The sequence below is a fragment of the Athalia rosae genome, chromosome 8, assembly GCF_917208135.1.
Source record: "Athalia rosae chromosome 8, iyAthRosa1.1, whole genome shotgun sequence".
NCBI classification, from domain to species: Eukaryota; Metazoa; Arthropoda; class Insecta; order Hymenoptera; family Athaliidae; genus Athalia; species Athalia rosae.
The window spans coordinates 3823450-3839232 of NC_064033.1; the positions used below are offsets into that span (position 1 = coordinate 3823450).

Below are 15783 nucleotides of genomic sequence, written 5' to 3' on the forward strand. Positions count from 1 at the left end.
ACACGTATTATGTAGCCACGCGATGAAGCTTCCTTGACCGTTTCGTATATTCTTGAACCGAATCTGATCGGTGTGAGAAATATAATTGAATATCGAGAACGCATCACGCAATTACACGGTTTTGAATCTCGCGCGTAACGTAACAATAAAAAGTGGGCCACGGTTTCCCTGTTTTTGGGTATGCTGGTACGTCAGTTTCAATCGAGAAATTCCGGCGTAATCATAGATTAGGTTTTGGTAGAAAAAAAGGTAATCATCGTACGTATTTTGCATTTGTAGACTATTCGTCACGTAATATGATTAACCGGTGAATACCGTACGTATGTTGAAGAGCTTTGGGTTATTGGCTACACGTTTCAGTTTCATAACTGCTATAATTTATATAGAAATGAAAAATTTTGTTTGTAGGGATCTGGAATACCCTGATACCTATGAATTCCGTATTCTACTTTTATGACCATATCGCACAGTCATGCAATAAAATGTGATATATGTACGTATATCCGTAATCTCAGCTATTAAAACCTCGCGCGTTATTATAAACATTTTTAACTATTCTAAAATACCAAGTATATGATTTCTAAAAACGTTTTAAAAGCGAAAGTTTATCTGCGATAACAACTCAAAAATCCCTGAATTTCGAGTTCATGGCTCTGCTGCAATTGCGCAAATTTCTTCGAACTCACCTTATTTTTCGTTTCGTTCTTATCTTTTTTTCATGTCATCTATTTTTTCTAGTGATTCCGAGTTGATTCACGTTAAAAAGAAAAAAATTAGATAATTGATCACTAGATCGGGTCGAATCTATCAAGTTATTTGGAAACGACCGACCTCAGCCTTGGCTTTTATTTTATTTATTTTCTTCTTATTTTCTTTTTTGAGAAGGTTGTCTAGACTCCACATATGACTACTAGGTAAAGTTCGATCCGCGAAGGTAAGGTCATCCAGCAAAATTTAAATTATCGTTCAAGGGTCTTTTATACCCACATACGTATCATGTCGTTCACACGATTTTGCGTGTTACGATCAAATTATTTTCAAATAAGTTCACCACTCATTATCGTAATATTTAACTATGTTTTTAATGCAATTTCGAGGATTCTGAGTTAAATTTTTTTCTTTCTTCTTCCATCTGGCCCGTGCGAGGCTGATTGATACCACAGTCAGTCGTTGCACGTTCCGAATCTGTACCATTATCATTCGTTTTTTTTTTTTTTCATCAAACATTGGTAATATGCCTTCGCATGTAACAATTAAAGCGAGACAAACCAAAAAAAATCAGAAAAAAAATTCTCGTATGAATATGTAGCAATCAATCATCTCTGAGTTATTTATTATATACGAGATTTCGTATTATACACCTATGGCGATATTACAGCTTTAATTTATAACGTATTATACCATGCAGACGCGTCGTTGAACTTCTCTCTGTATTCTGAATATCGTCGAAAATTATGCGAAATATTTATTCACATACATATCTATGTCACGTAATTATATACGTATCGTCGTATATAAAACTCGAAAAGCGTACGGGTTCCTCGACTTCATACGTTTAAAAGGATTAAAAATATGCAAACAAACTAAGGTTTGAAGAAAAAAAAAAAAAACTATTATACTTTCATATCGTCCATTTGTAAATTTTCAATTTGATAACTCGTTTGCTTATTCTGTATTTTATTTTTACGTTTTTTCTCCATTCTCTAATCGGTATTGCACAATTTTACGCATCACTCTGGATACTCGACGTATTAAAATCGTCAAAATATTATTGCGTACAACGAGAGTTAACAATTATTCAATTTTACCAAATTACATGACAGATAATTTTACAACCATGTATGAAGTGGATTCAAAATGGGGATATATCTTTTTACAATGAGACTACATTTTTTTTTCATCCTTTTTTCTTCTCATTTTGCAAATGATATATCCTCTCAACATATCATCCGCTTATAAATCGTTGCATGTTAAGGTTCAATTAAATTTTTATTAAACTTCCTTTATTCGGCTCTCCGATTATCTTATTATTCTCAAATTTTACGTATAGTTATAACTCAGGGGGGCACCTAATGCCTGTGTATATCTACTGTTCAAACGACATCGTACGGTTCGAAAATTCCACGTCGTTAAGTAAATTTCAGCTACGTAAAAATAATATACAAGTTTTATTACAGAACATGTCGATATACTTCGCGTAAAAAGATGACTGGTGTTTTTATTTCAATTCTTTAATTTTATCAAATCTTTTTTTCCTTCTTTTACGATTCGTCTACAACGTTTCTCGGTTGGCTCTGAGTATTCCCTCGACACTTGTAATCTTTTCGCGTGATTCTAGTCAATTATCAATAAATTGTTAAATCCCATCTGATTATACGCTCCGGAAACTTCCGTTCGTTCGCGCGGTATCGTCGTATAAAGTCTTGAATTTTGTATAATGTCCGTGTACGACTCCGTACAAAACCCCATGAAATATTATTGCGCGCAATTTTTAATAGAGTAAAGAGGGAAAAAAAATTACACGAAGATTAAAAATTAAAATCTGAGAGAACGAAGCTGTTGAAAAAAAAAAAATTATTATAGTTTACCCGGGACTTACAACGTAGCAACAATAACGATGATAATATCATACATGATGCATCGCGATAATTGGAAGAGAATGAAATTTTTGTATTCGAGGTACGATGAGTCAGACGAGGGGGGTAAGGGTACGATGTGCATAGGTGCAGGTAAAACTGCGGGCAATGCCAGTGTCAACTTTTCCATGATTTTACGCGTGTGGCGCGGCGTGGAAAGAGAAAAGAGAAGCATATTCAAACGAGTAAACGGAAAAAGTTAATACTTTGAATCTACAATATCAAAGCTTGAGCTAAAGTTCGCATTATGGTATTAACGTGAGTAACTCAAAGGTATGAAGTCAGTTTTTACAAGTTTGTCTAAATTATTCGCGTTAATATATTAACCATAACGTACCGTATGCATATACCGAACGTATATATATGTATTTACATAAAATACTTACTCATCGTGTCTACACAAACACACGTTGTGAAATATATTTGTATATATTTTATCACGTTTTCCATACACATCGGAATTTTCATTCATCCCTACTGCAGTTGCTAATATCCATTCATTCGCATCTTCCGCTGCAGAATGAAATTCTTCTTTTTTTTTTTTCTAATTTTCTCTATCGTCTTCTCATATTGCAAAATCCGTACGCGAGGTCTCGTAACTTTCCTGAATAACGAATTTTATTCACATCATCCGGGTTGCTATGCGACGATATACACCTGGTTCGTTTTTCTCCTCTGTACATTTCCCCTCACCTTCTCCCTCTCTCGCAGCAGCGAAAAGGCGCGACTGATTAATTTGCGTCCATATGCAGTTGTTTAATGAAATAATTATCTAATCGCTAAAATAATAATTATACGCTCGTAAAGTTATAACGAAGTTTTCAATCGCCTCTTCTGTGTACACAAATATAATTGTTCTACCTTCTCTTTCTATCTTACTTTTTTCAATTTTCGTTTATTTTATCATTTTGTTTTTCCTCGCTCGCGTTGGAAATTGCATCGACAACCGTTCGGTGCACGTTGAAATTTTGACGAAAAACATTTGGAAATAAAAAGAAAAAAAATAAACAAAACAAATTATTACACGATGATAATTTTTACTCACGTGTATACCGACCAAATTAACACCGCTTACAGATTGTTGGAAATGGAAGAATACGATGTGAACGAAGCGAAAGAAAGAAATAATTAAATTACGGTAACAGTGGTTCATTTGCTAGGTATTAGGTGATAAAGAAAAAAACTGTCTAATCTTTGCCCAACTGCAGTGCCATTCATAAAATGTAATGTATCGATAGAAACGCACAATCTATATAATTATAAATGACAATTATACAGCTGATAACGCCTGATGACGTTCGTATAATTGTTGGATCAATCCGCGCCCTGTGAAGAAAAAAACGAAAAAAAATCTGTACATATATACATTTAATTTACCTAATTATGGGCGGAAATTTGCCCGCACAATGTGAATTATTATACGCAAAATTGTTCGACATTGAACTTTTTTATGTCCTTTTTTTTTTCACCGGTACACGACGTACGAATAAATATAGCTATGTGTCGGTGAAACGCGAGCGAATTTGACAACTGTGCACATACATACATATATATATATATAAATTTTTTTTGAAGGCACCTACGTACACAGGTGTACGTACGTGCAATCGAATTACCTCATTATTGAAGAAAGAAACGTAGTAAATAATAAGTTTTTGAAGAAAAAAGAAAAGAAAGAAAAGAAAAAAAGAATTACACCTAATCAGCTTAATATTGTTGTTAATTTATAATTACACTCTTGTGCAAATTATGTATGCGTGCATCACGTGTAGATAAAAGTACACGACTATTCGGTAACCGTGAAATTTCGCAGGCAGAACTGAAATTGCAAACTCATAAATTAGAAAATTTAGCCGCGCTTTGTACGCGAGAAATAATCAGAAGAAGATTTCCAACGACTTTTTTTTTTCTCCTCTCTTTGGGATATATTTTTTTTTTTTTTTGTTTTTTTTTTTCAAATAAATTCATCGTTTTTCTCAAACGTTACGTAAGCTTGATCGACCATCATGCAGGCTAAGATAATCCATCAAATAGATAATGTCACTCGCGGTGCTAATTAAATTCCCCATCCGCGGCGTGTGCGCATCAGAATCTATGGGCGATGCAATTATGTCCAAATTAGTATAGACAATAACCGTTTCGTTACGTGTGCGTGTGTATATATATGTATATATAATAATTAATTATTTAATTAATCAAGGTCGTCACGACGGTTGGAGGGGAAAAGAAAAAAAAAAAAAAAAAACCTAAAAAAAAACATTATTAATTTTATTTAAAAGTTTCAAACGATTTAGACACGTTATACAGCGCGGTTCGTTCACGTCGCGACTTTGGCGTTGTACAATATAATGTAATATGAACCGTTGATTGCCATTTATCTTGCCATCGTTTTCGCCTCTTGACTTCTTTCTGCGTACAGTTTGCTCGTCGCTCTATTCGCGAAGGTCGCGGAAAATAACCAGGGATTGGAAATTACAGCTACAAGATGATACCGAGTCATACCTACAATGTACCACCGCGCTTCGACTTATTGCCCATTACATAAAAATGCCTCCGCGTATCGATATGTTGTACATGCGATCGGATATTATTTCGTTTAATTTTTCTTTAGAAATTTCTCTTCGAAAAATCTCCAAGTGACGAACCACTTTCGTTTCTAATATATTATAACTGCAACAACACGTGCTGGGGATTTTCCCAGGTTTCAAATGTCAGAAATAAGAGTAAGCAAAAAGGGAAACGTTGTTTAAAGGACGAAAAACCAGCGGGGGTCGCAGGGGTAGGAGATTATATTAATTACGGTCCGATTCACCGTAGCCCCTGCTGTTATATAGGTATATAAACCGGTAGGTATACCTATAATAGTTTTTCTTTTCTCCCTCATATTTGCTAACTAATGGACGAGGGATGCCATAATTTATCCTACGGGATACGCACACCGATACAAAACTACATATCTCCGACGCACCCCGAAGAATTTTTTTTTTTCTTTCCATTGCCTCTTTTCGCCTTTCTTTTTCGTTTTTTTTTTCTTTCTCTTTTCTCTTCCATAAAATTTTCCACACGCCCGCCTCAATCCTGTGGGGGTAACGCGTATTTTACATTCGTGAGGAATTACCTCTCTGCCAATCGGCCATGTGTTCAACACGTACGATTCCAGTTTTAGTTTTATATTTTTGTAAATCTCTTCTCGGCAAATTTTTTAGCCCTTCCCACCCCAAAAAAAAAAACTGAACGGTTGATTTTTGAAGGAGGAAATAATAAAATAAAATAATGATAAATTACAAAAGTATCTCGCTTATACTTAAATCGAAAACGTTTTGCCGCGTGTGTGAATGCACAAAGTTTTTTATGTTTTTCATTTAATTTTTTTATTTTATTTTGTTACATTGTTTGACTACGTGACGCGACTTTTTACCGTGCTTATTATAACGGACGTATATAGATATATATATATATATATATATATATTAACAACAAGACAATAAACTTATCTCTTGCTGCAGTTGAAGCAAATAATATATCGTAATCTACATAGCTATATAATATGTAGATATTATATAGTTCGTAGAGATAGATTTTCACCAAGTGAACAAAGAACCTAATGAAATAGAAGGAATTCATTAAAATTATTCAAAATTAAATTACCGCAGCACGGTAATCCAATTAAATCTTTTATACTCCGTTACGATATGTATCAATATGCATATAATATTTACATGTAAAATAGAAAAATCGTGCGTAATCTTTATAGGCGTCGTCACTGACTCAGAACATAATATTTCGTTATACATACGAGAAAGAGATAAAGAGAAAAAAAGCTGTGTCAATAGTATATTTAATATACATATTTAACACGTAGGAGAAGAGTGTCGGTTAATAAGGTATATTACAATAAATGCCGATATTTAAATGAAAAAAGTAACGGAGAAAACTGATCGTCCAAAAATTATATGGAAACTTTCGTCTCATCTTTTATAGTTAATTTGATATGATCTTATTTTTGATTATAATTTTTCACGCGTTTACAATAGACTTCGATACATCTGCATATATGTTTAAACCGGAGTCAATGCACACGTGTTTGCGACAGAAAAGAAGCAATGAATAAATAAATTAAAAATATTTCGGTGAAAATAAATTTCAAGATAGATTCACTAGAAAACCCTATTGCGTTAACAATAATAATTAACGTCAATTATCGCTCAATTCTCAACTACTCGTTAATAAATTCTAACAACTTAAGACGCGTGTGTTTGATTACCGCCGACACGAGGAATAATATTCTATATACATATATATTTAATGTGTGGCGTGTAATAATTCTGCAAATATTCGAAATTTCGTAGAATTCTGAAAAAAAAAAAAATGAAAAAAAAATGAAAAAATTTCTCATTGCCGATCAATCTTCGTGACCTCATTATTTTCGCGAACATTATTCGCTCCAGTTGTGGAAAAAGTTGGAAAAGAAAAAAGGAATGAATAAATAGAATAATGAAAAATAAATATGTATAGTCAAGATATAATGTATACTCGTTAATGAGAAACATTTGATTAAAAAACTAGAGTGATAAACGATGATTCATTTTTTTATTTTTTCGTTCTTCGAATCATCGCCATTATTCTACTTATATACAGTCTCTGTGAGTTAATGATGTTTTCATATGTATCATAAAATTATACGGGGATCATCAGAGTAATCGTCATCATCGCTCACAGCAGCGAAAACAGAAAATAATAAAACAAGAACGAAAAAACGAAAAAAAAAAAAAAACGATCGTGGTACCTACGTATTAGGCATATGCTCGGTTATATGTACATCGCGAGACGGATCACGATTAATTTGCAAAATTAGGCTATGTAATTGTTGTGATGTTGATGATGATTTACCACGAGGGGATACACTCTACACGTATACAGTTGTCACGTGACCGGTACTGTGGTCACTGCCGCAATAAAAAAAAAAAAAAAAAAAAAAAAATACAGGAAAACAAAAGGAAATAACGCTATACAATTACCATCCATTGATGAGTATAAAACCCTATGTACTTATAATACGCATGTCTCTACCTCAATTGAAATTATCCCGCAATATGGCGATACATTTTCATTATTTTTTTCCTTTTCTTTTCGTTCCTAGCAAATTTTCTGTCTCTAGTTTTTTTTATTTCATTTTTTTTTTTTTTTTTTCAATCATACGCGCATGGATGTGTGCGGAACGGACGGAAATATGCATATCGCGTCGAATTGCGTAACTTCATACGTACGTCCACACGTACACATTTATATTACACGTATCCTGCACCTCCGACTTCCGCAAATCTAGCTACTCGCGTTCCCGTATATCTATCTGCACGTGTAGACGAGATTTTATTCGAATTCGTAGGTAAAAAATGCACAACTATAAATGTATCATAATCAATTTTCGAACACCAATGAAATACGGTGGCCAAATTTATAGTCCTTGGTAAATTTTTCTGTTTCGATAATCTACGAAGAATAATTTGACTCGCGTTCAAAAAAATATTGAAAAAAAGAGAAAAAAAAAAAAAGGAAAACTGTGTCAAGCCGATTCGCCAAACGGCCGGGGGAATCAGCGAAGCGAAACGCGATGATGAGTTTAAAAAAAAAAAAAGAACCAAAAAAGAATAAAAAAAAAAAGGATGAGAAAAAAGATGGTCGAAGAACAAAAGTCGAGGGTAAATCGTTGGATTCATTTTTACGTATCACCACCTCTCGCGTACTAATTAATTGTTTTCGTTTTGCATCATATGATCTTAATATCGTTATGCGATCTTGATTACGATTTCACATATACACGATTACGATGTTATATAATTAAATTAATTTACAATACACATACAGGTATGCATACATATATATATGGATACACTCGAGTCACGGGGTATGAAAGATGATGTATAATATGTTTGATATATATACATGTGTATAGAGAGTAGACTCAGAAGAAATATATTGCGAGCGAGAAAACGTTGTTAAGGGTGCAATAAATTATACCTAGAATTCAGTCATATGTATGAATTATTGTTCAACGCTCCGCGCAGAATGTACACACGTGATACATTTATTTAGAATTCTTTTTTCAATTAAAAGTAGTCTATTCTTTCACACACCTATATAGTGATCTAAATAATTTATCGTAGAATATACTCCTTTTACGCCAGAATAATTTCACCGTATGTCAAGTAAGACAGGAAGAATTTTTATATTCCTCTAAATGTCAGAGAATTCCTCTGGTTATTTTTTTCATTCCCTAGTCAAAGGGTCAAATCAGATATCCTAGTTATACGTCATTGAAATCTCCGCTCATCGAACGTTGAATTGCCTATATACTTTTCGTTCGTTTAGTTTTCCGAAGTGAGGGTGAATTTTTCGTTGGGGAGGTAGGGAATAAAATCAATGCGACGATTTTCGATCAGGGTCTCGTGAGAAACTGAAAAAATAAGAACAAAGTTTCAACCTTCGAGTCTGACGATGATGATGGCGATGTTAATGGTGGTGGTGATCGCGATACGTGCGCAGTTTGAGCTGATATCTAATATTTGCATTCGCAGGTGTTTCTCAACGATTCATATAAATTTTTTTTTTTCATTTTCTTTTTTTTTTCTTTTTTATACCCGTGCGCCTCGCGTCTATGATATATTATTATGTTATGTTTTAAATCAGAAAAACACATTCGCAATCGCGGTTTGTTTTTTTTTTTTCTCACCTCATGGAAGCGGGTATAATATTAATCAGAGGGTTTTTTTTTTTTTTTTTTATTCTTTCCTCAAATTTTAATATAATAAAAATGAATAATTAGAGCAGTGGGACAGAGTGACATGATGACAGTGTCATTCGCTGATAAAGAGCATTCTATTAAATCCCCTTGAACCACGCCATCGTGCAGACAAACAACCTTGTATAATGGCGTCTAATTCATATCAGACATCGCGCATACATATATGTGTAAATAATTATGCATGTAATAACCTCAGGTCGGGTTAGACCTATTATGTATGAAGAAAATATTCAGAGAGACGGAGAGAAGCAATAATTTCGGAAATATCGAAACGTATACTTGAGTCGTTCATCTCCTTAGCGAAAATTGCCGTGCTTTGGGTGTAACATGTATGAGTTCGAAACGGACGCCATATTGTACCGTGTGTATACATGCACGTGTATCGTTAACTTGTACTCTCTGGCGGATAAAAAAAAAAATGAAGAAAAAATAAATAAGTATAAAGAACGTAATTCTTAAAACGGAAGAAGCTGGCATTGAACCGCTCCAAGTATCTTGTACTGTACAGGAAGTGTGTGTCCTATTGAGATGAAAATAAACGCCAAGGTATTCTAGTCGATAAACAGGAAAAATCAATGATCATTTGGTATACGTATATTTTGTATACATAGGTGTACGTTTATAAATTGAATTGCGGAATTTTCGATAAAGCGCATGGAATATGCATACTTTATACATGCGTACGAAATCGCAATTTGCATTTCACACCGTAAAACAGATTATAATAGCGTATTGGTTTTTTGTTATTCCGCAACGATCACTAGGTCATGACCCTGAAATTTGTTGGAAGATATATAAATACCATATACACATATTTATTTATTTTTTTTTGTTCAAACATTTGCATTTTTCGCGATCGCTATCACGCCGCGCGCGCGCGTTATATACCATACATATTTATCGATAGCGAAGGAAAAGGAATACAAACATATTCTGCAGGATTATAGTCACCGCGATGCACCGAGTAAAAAAATTTGTCTGTAACAAACTTTTACACGGTTATAATTTTCTCACAGAATTACGGTGATCGAACCTGAGTCGTCGTCGTCCAACTTGTAACGAAAGAACGAGAGAGAATCACATCGAGAGATGGTCTTCGTAGCAGCATTGCCTTGGGGTCGAACGATCGGAGAGTTCAACGAGTGGAGCTGCACAGGCGAGCATGTTTCCCGTGAAAAGTGGGCGAACGGAACAAAGTAAGAGAATGTTTTTTCAATTATCTTTTTTCAGAATTAAACGGGGACGAACTACCCTTCATTGACACGATCGATAACCCGAATCGAATTATTGTCGACGACCTTCCGTTTCGCGATATTCGATAGCTACACAGCAATTCCGTTGAATTTGAACGTACGGTAGTAGAGCGTTTCACGAGTCCTTTAGGCGCCATCTCGCCAACGCATTTATTATACCTACACACCGGCGCGCGCGGACAACCTCGACCATTACCTTTCGCAATACGTGGGTGATCTTAATTCGATATACATAAATTATGACTTCGCTACCGATACGCGTTTTTTTCCTCGCCTCGAATCGAATCGAATCGATCGAATTCCGCCCGAGAAAAATTGACCGAGTAAACTTTTTCGCGACCCCTCGAATTAAGTGGTTGTTTCCAACGATTTTCCTCCACCCGTGGAGTCAGGTGGCGAACGATATATGTATATAGAAATCTGAGCAACTGAAATTCACCTCGATAAAAAAGAACAAATCAGAGCAGATGAAGAGGAGAGAGAAAAATATAATGCATATAGTTTCGCGGATGGAAGATTTGTATACGAAGTCGGTTTGCGAATGGATTAACCGATTGTTTTTTAAATGTAGTGGGGATTATGTATTTGTACCGCATAATGCAGTCGTGCAGGTTATAAACGCGGAGTCGATGTTTTGCGACGAGTCATCATCGTATGCGTACGTACCGATACTTGGCGAAGTATACAGAGTTTACAACCGCTACGAGTCTCGAGTCTTTAACTATAGAAACGCGATCGAGTGCATCCGAATCGTTCGTATATATGTTCGCAGACGTATGAAATTATAAGATATAATAAAAATAGTTCGTTTTTGCCCGCGAGTCGTTTATAACGATCGCAAACGAAAACTGGAAAACTTAATTCTGAACGATGTTTACTCGCATTCGAAAAAAGTACATGCCCACTACGTGCGTAAATCGGTAACGAGAAATCGACGCTGCCGAGATTATTTCAATTGAATCGAAAATACGAAGTACGAGACAGGGGCCTATTAAAAAATCAAAAAAAATTCGAATCCATTCGGCTGATTTCCAACGCGCTGAAAAAAGCGAAGTGACTTCGGAAATCGGCCGCCATCTCTCTGCGTCCGAAACACTTCGAAAGGTGATCCTGTTATGCGCACCGATCGAAGAGAAGTTTAAATCGGATAAGGACTCTCCGGAATCCTCCGGATCGGAAGAAGAAATCTATAAAAAATTAATTCGCTGGGATAAAAAAAAAAAATCGATCTCCGAGAAGATCTCGGATCCTGCAGCGGTTCGCGCAGCGGGAGGAAGAGGATCTTAACCGATATCGAAGTTTCGCGCGAACGATTTTTTTTCACATTTCGCTCTGACGTTGTAGATGTGCCTAAAACTTGTCTCTACCGTACGAGAATCGGGATTTAAAAGTGGACCGGCCGACGAGGAGCCGAGTGGAATCTCGATCGCGATCGGAATCGGCATAATGTCTTAAGCCGCGGAGTATAACAATCCGTCGATATTGTGCGTATCGGTGTTGACGATATCACAGATATACACGCTCATAGTAATGGTAATAATAAAGTCGCGTCAAACGTGTAGATGAAATAAAGAGGGAGTACGCGAGTATTATGGTATAGCAGCTACGTACTAGCGGGGTACTAAGAGAGACTGGTACGATCGAGAGAGCGGTTTAAACAGGTGAAGGAGGTGACAGTAGTCGTCGGTCCCGTGGTGCGCGCACACACGATCGAAATACCGATGAAAATAGGGAGAAAAAAAAAAAAGAACCGTTGAAAAAATCAAAAAAAAAAATTCGACAAAATAAATGAGAAGGAAAAAAAAATCGCTTTTAAAATCAAACTCGTAGGTATAGGTGTAACGTATACGTTCGTACTCTGCGAGAAAAACTTATACACATACATACATCGATAAAAGGAGAACCGCCGATCGCGAACGCGCGCGTCAAGTGTGGAACCTGCAGTGTACGTATTAATACCGCGTCGACGTCGGGTCGCGTTGTCGCGTTGTAGTTTCACGATCAGTTCTTGGTTAGTTTCTGAGGTCTGAAGGCAGAGTTGGCAACCAGCAAAACCAGCAACCCGCCTTCAAGAGACGAACGAACGTGTATTGTAAAGTCGGAAAACTGAAACGACATACGCTGCTCCTCTTGAGTGTACAACACTCGGTTCGGTGGTGTTCACTTCCAGACACTTCAGCAGTTGTCTCCGAACCCCCGATCAGTTCGGACGTGACTTTTGGTAGAGAGACGAGGGAAGGGAAAAATTTTGAAATATTCCACATACGCGATTTTACGATAGTATATGGTACTTTATAATTATCCATTCAGTCTCGCCAGGTGCTTGGAAAATAACGAAAAGAAATAAATAAATTTATTATAATTTTTTTTCTTTCTCTTTCTTTGGTTCTCGGTTTTTCTCAAAAAAAAAATTTTTCGAAGAGAAATAATTTTTTTTTTTTAAAACGCGCACAACTAAACGACCGACAAAAACCGACTCCCAATCGGTAATTTTTCGGTTGTACACAGGTACTCTGATGTAACCGTATTTTGCATGAAAAGTTTATAACAAAATTTTATTAAAAAAATAAGAGAAAAAAAACTTTTCGAAAGTACGGGTATATAAACTGTATTTTGCTGATATTACATAAATCCTCATGGGAATTTGAATGAAGTAAATTAATTAATTAATTGAATTAAATAAATAATTAATTGATGACTGTAATTCTTAAAGCTCTGCAAAAATATATGATCGCGATAAATTTATTTAAATAAAAATATATAAATATAATACAGGTATAAATGCTTATCAAAAAGTGATTTGCATTGATGATATTGTTATATATATATATACGCATATAAAAGTGAATATATCCGCGAAACGGTGCAGAGGGAAAGACATTAAAACGAAATTATCAACGATCGGACTGATTTCACACATCGCAAAGACGTGAGTTTTGATGTTTATTGTTATCATTATTATTATCATCATTAATATCGGAGTATCATCTTCATATTTTTCTAGTTATCGTTGCGACCAAATTGTTATTCTAGTTTTCCATGCATCCATGCGATCGGTACATGACGTTTCGACGTTGGGTAGATTTTACGATCGTAAAACGACGAATAATTAAAAAGGATAAGAGAGGAAAAAAAAAAAAATAAATAAATAATTATCGGCGCCGTTGAACGAACGAACGAACGGTCGTCGATCGAAGAGCATATTGGCAAGGCCGGATTAAATGTGTGTATCGCGTCGCGGCGCCTTAAGTACGTTGAATCTCAACAACCGTGGAAGGAGTTAAATACCCCCTGGACATTTTGTATTTCATACTTGTACCTCTATACTGACTTTCACTTCCTATACCGTGATCGTTTTAATATCGAGAGTACGTACGTTTACATTTATAATGTGAAAATGAAAAATGGAATATAATTAACGAGTCAAAATTCAAATTCTAATTCGAATCGGAATAAAGAAGACCTTCGACTTTATTCCAAGTACGTATATATGTAATTGGAAAAATTTGAACTCCTTGATTCTTTTTTCAAATTTTTCGTTCGGCAAAGACGGCGATATTCGATCGTTCGAATGGAAAAATAAAATCCTCAATCGCGTAGCGGTAATGGCATTCGCATCGAATTATTATATTCATTTGGAATTCCATTCGCGTACGGATTGTACACAACCTGATCAATCAACTCGTGTCCTACGCGCCGTATAATATCTACGATATAACCTACGTTAACGTGTCCATCTGAAATGTACATAAATACAACGCACACACGTGAACGTACATACCTACCTTACTGTACCTTACATTGAATATAAGGTACAGACATACGCACGATATCTTCCTATCCGTATTACCCGAGGCTATGGTATATTTTGTTTCGAAATACATTATTATATACACACACGTACATACGTGCGATATACATATATGCATACACCTGTGAGATACTCATACGTACTTCGGTGTAGAGTAGACTTTCTAAAATCTGAACGCGTTTATCCGTCTGTCCATCCGTCAAATTTTTCTCATTTTTTTCAAATTTTTCTTCTCATTAATTTCTTTGCTTTTTTTCTTTTTCTTATTGAACAAAATTATTTGCACTCCCGATTGTTCGAATGTAAGTAGATACCATACTCGGTGGGTAAAATAGGATTCGCAAATTGAAAAAAAAATTTTTCAATAACATTTCAATGAACAAAAGAATTTTCAATCGCGGTTTATAATCGAATGAATAATTTCTCCTCGACCACCCTCCGCAGTATTACGTAGCGGATGTGGTATTAAATTTCATTGTGCATAATTAATTATAATTTTCTATGTACAGATCATTTTTACACGTGCAAATTACATATAAAAATGTGTATATTATATGGTGATCCATATGCAAACCAATGAGCGAATTCTATATGTATGTACATGTACATAAAAGTATGTACAACGCGGCCGCAACGGTATCTCGTCACACATTATATCGTACATATATACCTATTTAGTTATTGGAATAAATTATGTATCATGGTGTTACATGTTGGTACGCATATAGGTATATATGGTGTAAAGCTGATAATATATCGCGTTACCTACTGACTCGTATTATACTCACAATTGAGCTATATACCTATATCGCTTCGTACTACACCGAACTGACGCACGCCGCGGTTCAGGAATATCTGTTATAATTATACTCGCAATTAGCCGCGCAAAATTCTTCGACAGAAAGTTACGAACTTCGGACGTACAATTTCTGGATGCGTAGAACAATTTTTATACCGCTCCAAAATTTTTATTTCTCTCTCCTCATTTTTATCGATTTTTTATATTCAACGTCTGCAATGAAATTCGGTTTTCAGTCTCCGTCGCTTTTATTCTTCCTGTTTTTCCTTCTTCCAGTCTTTCGTTTTTCCATTTCCTTTTTTTTTTCTCTTTCCAACCTTGCAATCAGAATGCTCAATGATATACGGGCCCAATTTACGACGTTATACGTGCGTACGTAGGACAACAATAATGCGCTGACTCAGTCGTATTCGCCGTACTTACCTACGTACATCGATGCAGTTCTGCACTCGATTATTACACGCATTTGAAAATAAAAAAAA

The 15783-nt window shown here is 35.3% G+C and overlaps 1 protein-coding gene across 2 annotated transcripts in view; it reads left to right on the forward strand.

Moving 5' to 3' along the window:
* Nucleotides 1–15783, forward strand: part of LOC105685003 (UNC93-like protein) — a 51382-nt gene that overhangs the window by 1404 nt on the left and 34195 nt on the right. The window contains exon 2 of one of the 2 annotated variants that reach the window (XM_048659731.1): nucleotides 10455–10634. The gene's annotated coding sequence lies outside the window, so the exon portion shown is untranslated. Of the gene's footprint in view, nucleotides 1–10454; nucleotides 10635–12033; nucleotides 13621–15783 lie in introns of those variants that run through there. The other variant, XM_012398789.4, reaches the window with a different exon arrangement.